At 43.9% G+C, this 15,059-nt stretch overlaps 1 protein-coding gene and 1 long non-coding RNA gene across 2 annotated transcripts in view; both read left to right on the forward strand.

Moving 5' to 3' along the window:
• Window positions 1–15,059, forward strand: part of LOC138765540 (synaptotagmin-6-like) — a 100,944-nt gene that overhangs the window by 38,121 nt on the left and 47,764 nt on the right. The window lies entirely within an intron of this gene.
• LOC138764975 (uncharacterized) overlaps window positions 2,890–15,059 on the forward strand; it is a 30,297-nt gene continuing 18,127 nt past the window's right edge. Inside the window, exon 1 of the long non-coding RNA XR_011358394.1 lies at window positions 2,890–3,200. This is a non-coding gene — a long non-coding RNA (uncharacterized lncRNA). The remainder of the gene's footprint in view (window positions 3,201–15,059) is intronic.

Raw genomic sequence — 15,059 nt, forward strand, 5'->3', positions numbered from 1 at the left:
TCTCCTGCATTAAATCCTATGGATGTTTTACATTCAGTAACTCCTGCAGATTATCAAAGTAGTTAGGAGGGCAGGATGCACCTGAAAGAAGCTCTCCATGTGCCACACATTGTTAATAATGTCAATATAAATCTGGCACATGTACTTCAATCCTTTATTTCTGTGGTAAGCAAAGCATTTTAGAAACAGAATGAAAGACCAAGATATTTTTTAATATTTATGAACTGCAAGCAGGACTGCTCATGAGTGTAACAAATCCCACCCTCCCTCATCTGGGGCTCCAGAAAAAAAAGGAATTCAAGTTGAAAATGTATTCATATAGACAAGTCCCCAACCAAGCAGTAGTCTCCTGTAGGTAAGAGGATAAGAAATAGGAGCAGGAGGTCATCTGACCCAGCGAGCCTGCTCCACCATTCGATCTGAAGATAGACTCATCTCCCCCTATCCTCCTTTTCCCTGTATTCCTTAATTTCCCAACTATGTAAAATTCTATCCACCTTGTCTTAAATATATTAACAGGGGTAGTCTCAACTGCTTCAATGGGCAGCGAATTTCATAGATTCACCACCCTCTGGGAAAAGCAGTTCCATCTCATTTCCGTCCTAAATCTACTACACTGAATCTTGAGGCTATGCTTCCGAGTTCTAGCGTACCCCACCAATGTGAACAACTTATCTATTCCTTTCATTATTTTATACATCTCCACAAGGTCCCCTCTCATTCAACTAAATTCCTGCGAGTACTGTCCAAAACGACAGTACTCTCCTCACAGGCTAATCCCACCTCTCCCCCACCCCCATCCCTAGAATCAACCTGGTGAACCTCCTTGGCCCCGCCTCCAGCCAGTACATCCTTCCTCAAGAATTGGATGCAGTACTCCAGAGATGGCCTTGTGCAGTCACAGCACAACCTGCCTGCTCTGAAATTCGATCAAGAGTGTGTCCAACTTGAAACAAAAAGGCACTCTGTGGTAACCTGAAAGAAAGAGGTTATCATCTGGAGAACCTTGAGGGGGAAGGTTTATTTGGCAAGACACAGAAGTGGCTGATTTAAAAAAAAAAGAATCAGTTGTGGGTGCCAAAGTTCGATAAATCTCCCTCTGAAAACCGACAAGAACCTTCCTGAGTGGTAACCATTTACCTTTCAGGCACCAAAGCCTGGTGAACTTTATAAATGTTAAATTCCGTGCACAGTATAAGAATTGCCTGCTACCAGTGAACTTGGAGGAATGAGAAGTGAGATTGGACTGTGAACCAAAGAACTTTTCTGAACTTACACATACATTACATACACGTGCGCTTAGAATTAGAAGGGGGTTAAGTTAGGTTAGTTAGGTTACTAGTGATAGGTTAAAGTGTGATTCTGTTTTTATGTTTAAAGATAATTAAAAGCAACTTTTGTTTAAGTACAAAAAAAGAGTGTGTCCAACTCGTGCTGCCTACAAGTGTAAAGGAAGTGTATGATTGGCAATGAGAGAATAAAATGTAAAGAAGTCCAGACTAACTGAAAGGTAGAATGAGGAGGAGAAAAGCTGAAGAAGGGATGAGACCTTTGGAAAACTGTACCCCCATTCTATTATTTTTCATTGCTTAGTCAGATACAGGAAGGCAGATCCAACTTTTTATACCTCTGTTCACAAGCAGCACCATGAGAGCTCAAACAATGTTTTATAAAGGACAGATATCTACTTTATTTGACCAAAAGACAGCTGTGATATGGGGTGATATGTTAAACCATGGGCCGATGTGCCCCATCAGTCAGACACAAAACATCTCACAACTCTGTTAGGAGCTGAGCTCCCCTACTATGCTGGCAACAGCTAAAATAAATGTGGTCTTTAGATTGAGGGAACTTTCTGTGGTGTATGTGACTGGGTAGCTGGCCCATCTCCCTCACTGGTGTCTCACTCCCTGGTAGCTCCTCCCCTTGTGACCCTGGAATAAAGGTCAACCTCCCTCTCCCTGTGCCCAGTCAAGCACTTGCAATCGGGCCAGTGCAATGAAGCCTATCGTTCCTCACTCTGCGACTTTGGAATCATTGATAGAGCCTTTCATTTTATTACACTTCAAACTTGTAGCTGGCCCGATTCCAAGTGCTCGACTGTGGCGGCAGCGGGGTGGGCTCGGGGCATCCCTGTATGGAGGCGGACTGTGACATCGTGTCCCAAAATAGCTGCGCCAGCGGAGGGCCAGTTGCCGACAGTGATGGATTCCACGTGGCGGAGGGTTGAATCTAGAGTCTCAGCGAGCCGGAGGGCTCTCTGCAACGACTGCCTGTCTTCCTCTAGCAGTCACTGCACACAGACCGGAAGTGTTTCTATCTATTTCAGCAGATTGCAATCAGAAACCAGCCTGGTACTTTAAAGTTCATCAAAGTACTTTAACTGTGAAAATGTGTCTTTTTTAATGCACATTTTTGAAATGATTTAATTGTAAATCATTTGTAATGAGTTCATTAGTATAATCTGAAGCGAAGGACTCAGTTTGTAGCCCGGAGATTATCTTGCTGGTGAGGCTCCTATCAACCTGAGAACTCTGGAGGAATATTTTTCAGAATCAATCTCCAATCTTCTCTGACAAATGTTCCTTCTCCAGGATAATCTAGCACGCTTGGGAGCTTTTCAGGAAGGAAGTCAGCTGCAGAAGGCTGAAGCCCATTCCCGCATCCCCTTTCCTGCTACCCTGCTGTAGCGCATCGAATGACTCAAAGACTTGCCTAGTACATCGAGGTCGACCAGTCCAGACTGACCTGGGTCGGGTTGGGAGCAGCCCTTTATGACCTGCCAGATGACGTGGCTTCGGCTCTCAGCCAATCACAACAGCTATATACAAATATATACAAATATATACATTGGTGATAGAATCCTGTACTATCACACCTAACTATCACCCATGCCTTCCTTTCTCCCACTCACCAAGCCCTTCTTTTCCTTCCTCTGCCTCAACCTCCAAGCTTGTTTCTATTTTCCATTCCCCCCCCCCCGCCTGTACTTACCTATCACCTGTCTGTCCATGCTCCAAACCTTCCCCCCCGCCACCCTTTTTTATTCAGGTGGCTTCTGTTCCTGTTGAGAGGTTTCCACCTGACGCGTTGATGCTTTCCATGGATGCTCCAACATCCGTGTTGATCCTCGTAAATAAGATCATTCTCTTTAACTTCGTATTCTAGAATCAGCATGGAATATTCACAAAAAGGATAAGGTAGTCACATTGTCAATGACTTAATTGCAATATATATAATGCAGGCCACGTCAGAGTATACATCATTTGTATTAAAAGCAGCAATTTTGATTTCAACACAATCCTCATTTCAGAGGATTGACTCGAGATGCTGCCCGACTTTTTCAAACCACGTCTCCTTCAATCAAAGAGCAAAGGGTTTTAAAATTAGCACCTGGAATATCAAGTGGGATGGTAAAGATATGGAAGCTCTCCACTCAAACAGTCTTCTTCATGGCACCCAAATGTATTTTTGATGCAAGGATTTTAAAGCATAATTTTATGCAATTTAAGTTCCTAACACAAATCTTTCTTTTTAAGAAGGAATGAATATTTTTATTTGAGACTTTTGGCCCATCATTAGAAATAAAGTTTCACCAATCACTGTTTATCTAGTGCTCTGGCAGATTAAAAAAAGAAAGCCTAGAAATTGTTCTGGTAATTTTTAATAGCTTAAAGAGCTTTATATCATTCTGTTGGTGATTGGTGTCGGCACTGTGCAATTACTCAGCCAAAGAATGTGTCAGGGGCTCCTTCCATCCGATAGCCTACAGGTCATCCTTGGGCAAAGGGTAGTATCTGTTTAACCTCCCAATCAGGGTCACATGAAGCCATGGACTGCAGATGGTGCAGGGATTTTACAAGCAGATTCTGCAAATTGGAATTTATGGTTGTAAAACCAAAAACGCTGGACAGATGAATCTGCTGATCAATGGCCAAGGATTCCCGTCCAGTGTGGACACTGCAACTTGTAATGCAAATAAAAGCTCTCAGAACTGGAGAAAGAACATATGCTTTTTATTAGCTTATAATTGAGGATAGGATCTTACACTTGTCTTCAGAAGGGCTCAGGGTTTAGGCGGGAAATCAGGGTTATATATGGGTAGATGGGGGCGGAGCCAGCCATCAGTACAACACACTACCAGTGAATCTCAGTTCACTGCATTCGCCCCTTCCTGCAGAATTTAGGGTCTGTAGATGAAGACAGAGAACATGGATTCAGAAAGAAAAAAAAATCAAAAATTATACAGTTATTTACAAATTTAAGGGGTCCCGAGGTCTCGAGATCCTGGTGGAGCGCCTCAGCACTGGGGGGCCTTTGGCTCCTTGGGTCTCTTGGTCCCCTTGTGAGGGGGGAGCAGTGGGCTGAGTTTCTGGCTCTAAGATGGAGGGCGATGCAATTTCCTGCTGAGCTGGATCCCCTGAGGCCCTGACTGGGGGGGGAGTAGCGAGGATTAGCTCTGGGCTCGTAGGGCACTTGAGGCAACAGACCCTCTGTTCCAATGGGTGCCAGGTCCCTGATAGAGATGCTGTCCTCCCTGCCATCCAGGTACTCCACATAGGCATACGTGGTGTGGAGTAGTTTCACCCTTTCCACCAGGGCGTCAGTCTTGCTTCCCCTCACGTGCTTCCCAAGAAGGACTGGACCAGGAGTGGTGAGCCAGGTTGGGAATGTAGTTCCCGATGCCGAACGTCTCTCAAAATTAAATAGGAGCTTGTGAGGTGTAGCGTTGGTTACTGTGCATAGTAGCAACTGGATGGAATGGAGCTCCATAGGTAGGACTTCCTGCCAGAGTGAGTCTCAAATGCCTCTTGACTTCAGGGCCAGCTTGACAGCCTTCCAGACTGTGGCATTTTCCTTTTCAACTTGTCTGTTCCCACGGTGGTTGTTGCTAGTAGTCCTGCTGGATGTGATGCCCCTTACCAGCAGGTACTGGCATAGCTCTTCGCTCATGAAAGATGAGCCCCTGTCCCTATGTATATAGCTGGGATACCTGAACAGGGTGAAAATGAAATCTAGGGCCTTCATGACTGATGAAGTGGACATTTCCGGACATGGGATGGCGAAGAGGAAGCAAGAGTACTCGTCAATGATAGAAAAGAAAAATGTGTTCCCATTCGTGGAGGGGAGAGGACCTTTAAAATCGACACTGAGCCATTTGAAGGGCCTGGATGACTTAATCAGGTGTGCCTTTGCGGGGTGGTAAAGTGTAGCTTGCACTCCGCACAGACCTGGAAAGACCTGGTCATTTCCCTGATATCCTGCATAGAGTGGGGCAGATTGCGGGCCTTGACAAAATGAGCCATGCGTTTAACCCCTGGATGGCAGAGCTCATTATGTATAGACCACAGTTGGCCACTGTGTCCAGAGGCATAGCTTCCTCTAGATAAGGTATCGGGAGGACTCCTGGCCAATAGGCAATATCATAATTGTAGGTGAAGAGCTCGATCCTCTGCCTAGCAATTTTGTCATTCTTAATTTTCCCCCTTGACGTTATCAAACATAAATGCGACAGAGCATTGGTCAGTAAGGAGCATAAATTTCCTACCAGCCAGGTAGTGCCTCCAGTGCCTCACAGTTTCTATAATGGCTTGAGCCGCCTTTTCCACAGAAGGGCTCGTGGCCTTGCAATGTCCGAGAAAAAAATGCAACTGGCCTGCCTGCCTATTCGAGGATAGCAGCCAGGGCTACGTCCGAAGCGTCGCTTTCCACCTGGAAAGGTACCTTTTCACATTTGGTTTTGGACATAATTGAAAGCGGTTTGAGCTTCAGCCAAGAGGAAAAATTTAGTGGCTTTTAGGAGGGGAGAATCTTATCAGCGTACTGAGGGATCCACTGGGTGTAATATGAGAAAAACCCCAGGCATCTCCTCAAAGTCTTCATAGTCCTGGGAATGGGGAGCTCTAGAAGGGGCGCATCCTATCAGGGTCGGGGCAATGATGTCATTCTCCACCATGTCGCCAAGGACAGCCAGACGTTTCGTCCTGAACACACATTTGCTGGAGTTATAAGTGAGGTTCAGGGCTTTTGCTGCATGGACAAAGCTCTGAAGATTGGCGTCATGATCTTCCAAGATATGGCCACAGATAGTGACATTGTTGAGGCAGGGGAAGGTAGCCTTCAACCCATACTCTCACCATTCTGTCCATCTGCCTTTGGAAGATAGAAACCCCATTAGTAATACAGAAAGCGACCCTCTGGAATTGATAGAGATGGTTGTTGGCCTCAAATGCTGTGTAGAGATGGTCCTCGAAACAGATTGGTAACTGGTGATAAACAGCTTTCAGCTCAATGGTCAAATAGACCCAATACTGCGCTATATCATTCATCATGTCCGAGATTCGAGGGAGGGGGGGATGCATCCAGGACTGTGAAGCGGTTAATTGTTTGGCTATCGTCAGTTACTAGCCTGGACTTGTTTTCCCCTTTTACCGCCACCACTTGCACTCTGGTGCTAGGTTCAATGATACCTTCATTGAGTAGATGTTGTGTCTCAGCCTTATGAAGTCTCATTCAGCTGTGCTGTATCACCTGCTCTTGGTAGCAATAGGTTTGCAGTCTGGGGACAGATTGGGGAAGGGGGAGGGGGAGGGTTCGATATTTAGTGTTGAGAGGCTGCAAGTGGGTTCTGACTTTAGAGGATCTCCGTTCAGAACTGTTATGGGAGGGATGGGACCAGATTACTCCAAAGTCACGCTTTTAAGGTGACACATGAAGTCCAGACCCGAGAGTACTGGAACACACAATTTGTTAAGGACATACAGGCTTATTTTACAAAACTCCCTCCCCCCCACTTTCAAACGTTCATGAATATGGGTAGACTGCAAATGGGACATGAGGAATATTTGATAATTGGAAGGAAACACCCTTCAGGTTGTATTCTTTGTATAAGTCCGTGACTGAAGATTTCAGGAGAGCCTGTGTCTTTCGTTGGAAAGAGGTTTCCTGATGGACATGGTCAACTGTATCAGTTTCTTCACAGCACTATTCTATTAACTCATGACAGGTGCCAGCATTTAGCCAAGCAAGTAGGATATCTGCATCCTTAGACTAATTAAAATACAAGCAGTGCATCTCCTGTTACAACAGGACAGTTCTCCTTATTGAAGGGATGCTCTAATGGTGAGAGGAGGATGGGAGAGTGCTCTAGGATTCAGAAGTATCTGTAAAGGGTGGTGAAGAGCAGTAGTGTCAGGAAGCATGTTGCTTGTGCAGGGGCATCTTGGAGACCATTCAGGGCTACAGCCAGGTTCTCCTGGCAGAGGATGTCCTGGAAGGCCTGCGACTGGTGATATTGTGGGCAAGCTTACAATGCAAAAACATGCGGGAGCCCACTCGAGCTCTCCTTTTGGAATGAAGGAACATTGGACCAAATATCCTCGATTTGAGTCTGGAGTTTAGGTGACCCTCGGTGCAGCAATGAGTGTCAGGATGTAAGATGAGGCAGGGGCTAGCAGCAGAAGAGCCTCTGTGCTCCACCAGCAAAACAAGCCAGGTTCACAGGTGCGACTGTGTTTGAGGTCACAGGATGAGACAGATCTTAGGCTGTCACTGGTAATGGGGAAAAGGCTGGAGAATGGGGTTGAGGGGGAAATACATCAGCTATGATTTGAAAGACAGAGCAGACATGATGGGCTAATTTGCTCCTATGTCCTCTGGTCTTACCTCAATGTCAACAGAAGAGGTTGAGTGTTGACTCTTAACATAGAGTTATTAATATCTGGTGGTTCCCTGAAAACCCTCATTGCCTTTTGATGTTGTTGTCATTTTTTTTTAACTGAAATAAACATGCCTGGGTCAACAAAACTCTCACTGATAAAAGATTTGAGTTTCCCAAGGAAATGAACACAATATACCTCTATGTTGTGAATTTTTAAGATACACACAGGATAGTTCAGGGTTGAGGTCGTTAACCATCGTGGACCTGGAGGTCTTTGTCCATCATGTACGAGTCTTCCTGGTATGCTATTTCCTCTCACATGCCATTTGTGAATATGAAAGTAGGCCTGACCCAGAAATCTCACACAGAGACCTTTCCTCCATTTCCCCCAGCCTCTACCAACAGTGGAGATTGTGCAGGTAATTTAGGAGTGAATTATGCTGGTGAGGGAGGGGCTTGGATTGATGGAGAAGGAGTGAGAGAAGACCACAGGATAAATGGGAAGGAGAGAAGGCCACAGACTGGTGTTATAGGGAATTCTGTGGATTCCATTGCACAAGCCACCGGGTAATCAGAGACAGGAGTGGTTTGCCAGCAAAATCTAGCAGGGAACTGGCTGCAATGATAGTTGGTTTGGGGGCTGAGTTTGGCTTTGGAGGTTTTTGGAGAGCATTTATGTCAATGACTAAGAGGAGCTTGCATTTGTAGGATAATCAGTGGTGTGGGGGGAGCATTGTGAAGTCAGTTTGAAGGATGGGACAGTTTCAGGTAAATGGCTAGCAGTGAGCGTAGCTAGGAAACTGGATCTTGGGAGTTGGGAAGGGTCTAGTTTCTGGAAACAGTAGCAGTGGAAAGTTATAGAAGAGCTAAACATCTTCAGACCTGATCCTGGGTGATGGGTCCTCCAACAAACTTCAGAGCAGGAATCTGCGCCCGCAATTCCCTCACACCAAGACTGGTTCATTCCTCACACTGCACACTCACTTCACAACCACGATATTATTCGGGCCATGATATAGAGCCCAGAACAATCATCTGAAGTCACTAACACACCATTAATCCATTGCTGAGAGGCTTTTCAATAAAGTTCCATCCTATAACACCTATAACTATTAGTATTTCGAAGTTCTTGAGCCAATTTGCTGAAACCATATTCAAGCTCAGAATAACTGCTGAATGGAGAAAAGATCAGAAAATTCACATCATTTTTTAACATCCCTTCAAGTGTCTTTGACATGTCTATTACTAGAGGTGTATCCTGTGCTGAGTCAGTCAATCATTTTTTGGCAGTTATAAATGATAGTGAATCTGGGTGTCAATGGCTAGGCAGGAAACAAGAATTGCTCCCACTCACCATTAAGGCTGCCTGTAGGGAGCTACTGGAAAATGTTGAGTAATTATCAAAAGACAGGATAAATTTTGGCACTTAATTAGTTGAGTTGGTTTAGCTTGGAATGACAGCAGCAGTGCTCCCTCTCTGTGTTTCCTTCCATTGACAATAGACAATAGACAGTAGGTGCTGGAGTCAGCCAATTGGCCCGTTGAGCCAGAACCACCATTTTTCAGATCATGGCTGATCATTCTCTGTCAGTAACCATTCCCTGCCTTTTCCTCATAACTCTTAAATCCCATGCCCACAAGAGCTTTATCTAACTCCCTTTTGAACATATCCAGCAAATCTGGCCCTACCACCCTCTGCGGCAAAGCTTCTCTGGGTAAAAAAAAATTCTCCTCATCTCTGTCCTAAAGGACCTTCCCTGTATTCTTAAACTATGTCCTCTAGTCCTAGTTCCCAACATTGGAAACATCTAATCCGAATTCACCGTCTAACCCTTCGATAATCTTATATACCTCAATCATGTCTCCCCTCATCCTTCTAAACTCCATCGCATATAAACCCAGCCTTTCTAACCTTTCAGCGTATATGTCAATCCTGCCATCCTAGGAACCAACTTTGTAAATCTGTGCTGCGATCCCTCTATAGCGAGTATGTCCTTCCTCAAATTTGGGGACCAGGTCCCTGTACAACTGCAGGAGGGCATCTCTGCTCCTATACTCCAATCCCCTCTTTATGAAAGCCAGCGTGCCATTTGCCCTCTTCACAGCTTGCTGAACCTGCATGCTAGCTTTTAGTGACCAGTGTACGAGTCCACCCAGATCCCTTTGCACTACCCCACTCCCTAGCTTGACTCCATTTCAATAATACTCTGCTCTCTTATTACTGCCTCCAAAATGGATAACCTCACATTTGCTCACATTGAACTTCATCTTCCATTCCTCTGCCCACTCCCCCAACCTGTCCAAGTTCCTCTGCATTTTTCTGACATCCTCCTCATACTTTGCGCCGCCACCCAGATTAGTATCATCTGCAAACTTGCTCATGTTGTTAATAATCCCTTCATCCAAATCATTTACATAAATGATAAACAACTGAGGACCCAACACCGAACCCTGTGGTACCCCACTGGTCACATCTTTCCATCCTGAAAATGACCCGTTTATCCCATCCCTTTGTTTCCTATTTCTTAATCAGTTTTCTATCCATGTCAGCATTTTATCCTCATTGAGAGGGAGCTCCTGATATCACCCCTTACTTAGAGACTAAGACCGTTCATCTTGCTGGCCAGTTAATCACAGTCGTTTCACTGTCGAGCGGCCAACTTCTGCCCACCTTGCTCTTCCATGGTAAAGGGTGGCACGGTTAGCGAAGCGGTTAACGCAATGCCATTACAGCACTACCAACCCGGGTTTGAATCTCGTGCTGTTTGGAAGGAGTTTGTATGTTTTCCCCGTGACCTGCTCTGGTTTCTTCCCACCTTCTAAGTAGCACTGGGTTGAAGGTTAATTTGGTGTAATTAGATAGCAAGGATTTTGTGGGCTAGAAGGGTCTTCTACGGCGCTGTATGATTAACATTTTGAAGAAATTCAATGAAAACTGAGCTTCAGATTGGGTAAGAGGTGGGACTTCTTATTTTTATGTGAAACAACCAATCTGTTTGACACCACAATGTAAACTGAGAAAAACATGCCTTTAAATAGCCTTCTATTTGAAATAGCAGAAGATTGAACAGAGAAATCTGTAGCACAGTCCAAGCCATTCCGCCCACAGTGTTGTGCAGTCCTAATGACCTACTCTAACAACTGCTGAGAATTTCTCTATTGCATTAACTACAATGCATAGATGGGGTGGACAGCCAGCACCCTTTTCCCAGAGCGAGGGTGCCAATCACCAGAGGATATCTGTACAAGGTGAGGGGAGGAAAGTTCAAGGGAGAGGTCAGGGGTAGGAGAGTGGTGGGTTCCTGGAATGCATTGCCAGGGGTGGTGGTGGAGGCTGCTCCAATAGGGACATTTAAAAGTCTCTTTGACAGGCACATGGATGCAAGAAAAATAGAGGGTTATGGGTGTGAGGTAGGGAAGTTCGTTGTGTAGATTTATATAGGTCAGCATAACATCGTGGGCCAAAGGGCTTAAATTGTGCTGTAATGTTCATGAGCCGGGCAGATTTTGTACAGAGGGTGATGGGTCCCTGGAATGGGCTGCCAGGGGTAACAGTGAAAGTGGATATGATAGGAATGTTTAAGAGGTTTCCTGATGGACATGGGAATGTGCAGGAGTTAGTGGGGTATGAATCATGTGCAAGTAGCAGATATTTAGTTTAATTTCAACACCATGTGCAGCACAGACATTGTGAGCCGATAGGTCTGTTGTTCAGCTTTATCGTTCCATGTTCTCAAAGCACATTAACTCTCTCCCTTTCACTGTTATCCAGATGATTAAACAAAATCGGGAAACCCATTTGCAGACCCAGTGTCACACAGCCCTGTCCCCAGAACTATGAGGATGAGGGATCAAATTTCACATGAGATCTGGAATTTACCCTTAGAAGATGGCAAAAAAAGCTGGAGTGGGGTGTTGGGAAGGTAGAAAAGATGTGGCAGAGTCCACCTGAGGGACTGAGGAACAAGTAGACTCTTCGGGAGGTGAAAGGAAACCAGAGCATCTTGTGGAAACTCATGCATTCACTAAGTCAGGAGTCTTGGGTCTAACCCCGGGTTCCTGGAGCTGGGTGCACTAACCACTCCTCGAAACCCATGACCTGCAGGACTACAGATCACATGGGATCAGACTGAGGAGCTCTTTGAATGATGACCATGAGGCTAATGAGACAAATGACTTTCTTTCTATAATTCTATGTCACCATTTATCTCAAATGAGAGTCATCAGTGTTTCTTGTAAATGTTTCTTGTAAAACCATATTGAAACACAAAATAGATAACACCACCAAACTCATCATTAGAAAAATGATTTTTTTTTGTCAATAGAGCTATCGAAGACCTTTTGTTCACAGAACTTTTGCTTCAGGCAACTACAGTCAGGTGAAGCTTTATGTCAGTGAGATCCATATTATTGGATTAAATAATGAAGGCCTGGATTGAAATCATAGACACTGACTGGAAATATGGCTTTGTGTAGGGGAAATTCTACCTCACTGGTTAGGTTACATTTATTGAGGTTGTGAAAAAAAGGTTTTGGTAAAGATAGAATGTTAGATGTTGTCTACATAAACTTTAGTAAGGCATTTGACAAGGTCTTGCATGGTAAAATGGTCCAGAAGTTGGTAATAGGAGGTAGAAGATAGTGGTGGAAATATGGCTTCTGATTGGAAATGTCCTATAAACTAATGGCTTGCATGTGAATGCAGAAGGTAGGAATTTTTAGCTCATAGATGACATGGTGGTCTGGAGAGAGAAAGAGGAATGTTTTTCAAGATTCCAGTAATTGGTTTCTTCCATACTTCTCTCCCACTGACTGCTTAAAAAACATGGAAATTTTTAATGATTTTAGTCTGTGGCTCCCCCTTAAATGTGCTGTGGTCCATATAGCCCTGTTGAAAATGGCTAGTCTGGAGGGAGGTACAATTCAAAGAAGTTAAATATGATGTAACAACAGGATATACAATGCCGCAGCTGCTGGAAAGTTGAAATAAAATAGGATTAGCCATCTTCTTATAATATGGGGGAAAAAAAGCAGGGGTCACGTTAGTGGTGACATTTTATCAGCACTGTTCAGTTCTGATATAAACGGCAAATTTGAAGTCATCTCTAATTTGGACCACAGGATCATGTCTTTTTCACCCCACACAGTTCTTCCCACTTCACCTTGTCATCCTCTCCACACCCCTCTCTGTTCTTCTGATCCTCTCTGGTCCATTTAACCCTCTATCCCTCCTCCACAATCATAGCCTCCTTCCCCATTCTGATGCCCCAATCCAAAATCCCCGACAAGATGTGCCACGGTGGAGCTTATCGATGAAGGACTTTGTTTTGATGTACAAACCTACGTTGCAACTCATGGACAATTGATGGAGATGCTCTTTCACAAAATTGCTTGGGCCCACCCCAAGCAGGATGAGCTAAACATGCCTTTTTTATGTAAGGTGTCACTCCTTGAGCAACTAATTGGCAAAATCAGGAGGGATAGATAGAATCCACAATGCCTCCAAATGGCATTTTAATGTTTTATTTTTAATGAATGCGGGCATCAGGACGATCACTTGCTTTGATCTATTATCTGACTTGGTTGGGCCTTGAACAGAAAAGGCAATTAAGAGTTAACAGCACCGATGAGACTGGAGTCACAAATATGTCAAACTGGAGAAATATGGCAGATTTTCTTTATTAAAGGACATCAGTAAATCAGATCCAATTTCAAAATAATCTCCTGGCTACTATTATTGACTTAAACATTTTAGACCTTCAGAATTATTTAATTAGTTATATTTAAATTCTTCAGCTGCCTTGCTCAGATTTGAATTGATTTCACTTGATCAATTGTCCACATTCTTGGATTTTCATTTCACGTTTTAATAAGTCAGTGCACTCAATAAAAATGGGACTGCCATCTCTTTGCTCCATGTGTGAAATTGATGGTCTTCCTGTCAATTGCTATCAGTTTATCTTGTAGTTTTGAACTTCTCACAGTGTCCTGAAACAGTCCCAATATATGAGGGGGGTCGACCTGTTGAGGATATACTGGCTCTACCAAAAAACAAACCAGATTGGGTGTTCCACTTGCCTCTCCTTTGCTCAGGCCTCTGCAAACCATTAAAGTTACTGATCTATATTCCCTTTAGATACCGCAGTCCAACTTGTTAAACTTCCCAACACTGGCAGTACATTCCTCACTTTAATTTTGATTGCATAAACCTTTTTTTTTTAAGCATGCCACTTTTGGTTCTTTGCCAATGCCTTCATTGTATGTCACCTGGTTTCTGATGCATCAGCCAATGAGAATAGTTTCTCTCTTTTGACGATCAAGGTTGCATGGTTCGGATTCAGACTGAGGTAACTGCTGCAGTAATGCAGAACCAGCAGCTTGGGCCGTGATCCAATGCTGACTCTAAGGAGTTTGTACGTTCTCTTGGTGACCTGCCTGAGTTTCCTCCGGATGCTCCGGTTTCCATCCACCCTCCAAAAGCATATGGGGTTGGTAGGTTAATTGGGCAGCATGGGTTTCAGGGGTCTAAAGGGCCTTCTACCATGTTGTACTGTTCAAATTAAATCTAAGAGCCAGCATGGTCTTGTAACTGTACCTTCAACAATGTGTGGATTTTGGTGAATAAGGAAATTGTTAAATGAAATTAATGTCTTCACGCAGACATGGAAAGTCAATGGCTGTGTTGGCTTTGTGGGAAAAGAGACAAGGGATCCATAGCAACCACATCTTCACCAAGAGGCTGCTAGAAAGAAACATAAAAACAGATTCTAAAAGCTGCTATTGATATGTAAAAATGAAAAAAAAGAGCAAAAATTAATGTAAGACCCATAGTGACAACAAAATGGCAGAGAAGTAGAACAAATAGCTTAAAATCTGTCTTCATGTGAGAAGATGTAGAACCCCCCCCCCCCCAGGAATAATGATAAAGTGCAAATAAAGAACTCGTAAAGTATCAGTGCTTGAGAAATTACTGGGGCTAAATCTCCAGATCCAAAGCACTTACACCATGATATTTTGAGAGAGATAGCTATCAAGTAAATGGATACACTTGTTGTCACTTTTCATAATTCCATAAATCAAGAACAGTTTCAGCAGATTGGAAGATAGCAAATACAACTGCTCAATTTAAGAAGGAAGGGGCCAGATGGCTGGAAACTTGAACGCTCACAGGGCACTGGGAAAATAGTCATTGGATGGGGCAGAGTCCATTTGGGTTCATGAAAGGGAAATTATGTTTACAACTGGTAGATTAGACTTTCATAAAGGCCTTTGTTACGAGCCCAGAGGACTCCAAAACCCAGCAGCAATAAATATTCACCAAGACGAAGGTTACTTAAACAAAAGTTGCTATTAATTATCTTTAAACATGAAAAAAAGAATCAAACTTTAACTTATCACT

This window comes from Narcine bancroftii, chromosome 5 (assembly GCF_036971445.1).
Source record: "Narcine bancroftii isolate sNarBan1 chromosome 5, sNarBan1.hap1, whole genome shotgun sequence".
NCBI classification, from domain to species: domain Eukaryota; kingdom Metazoa; phylum Chordata; class Chondrichthyes; order Torpediniformes; family Narcinidae; genus Narcine; species Narcine bancroftii.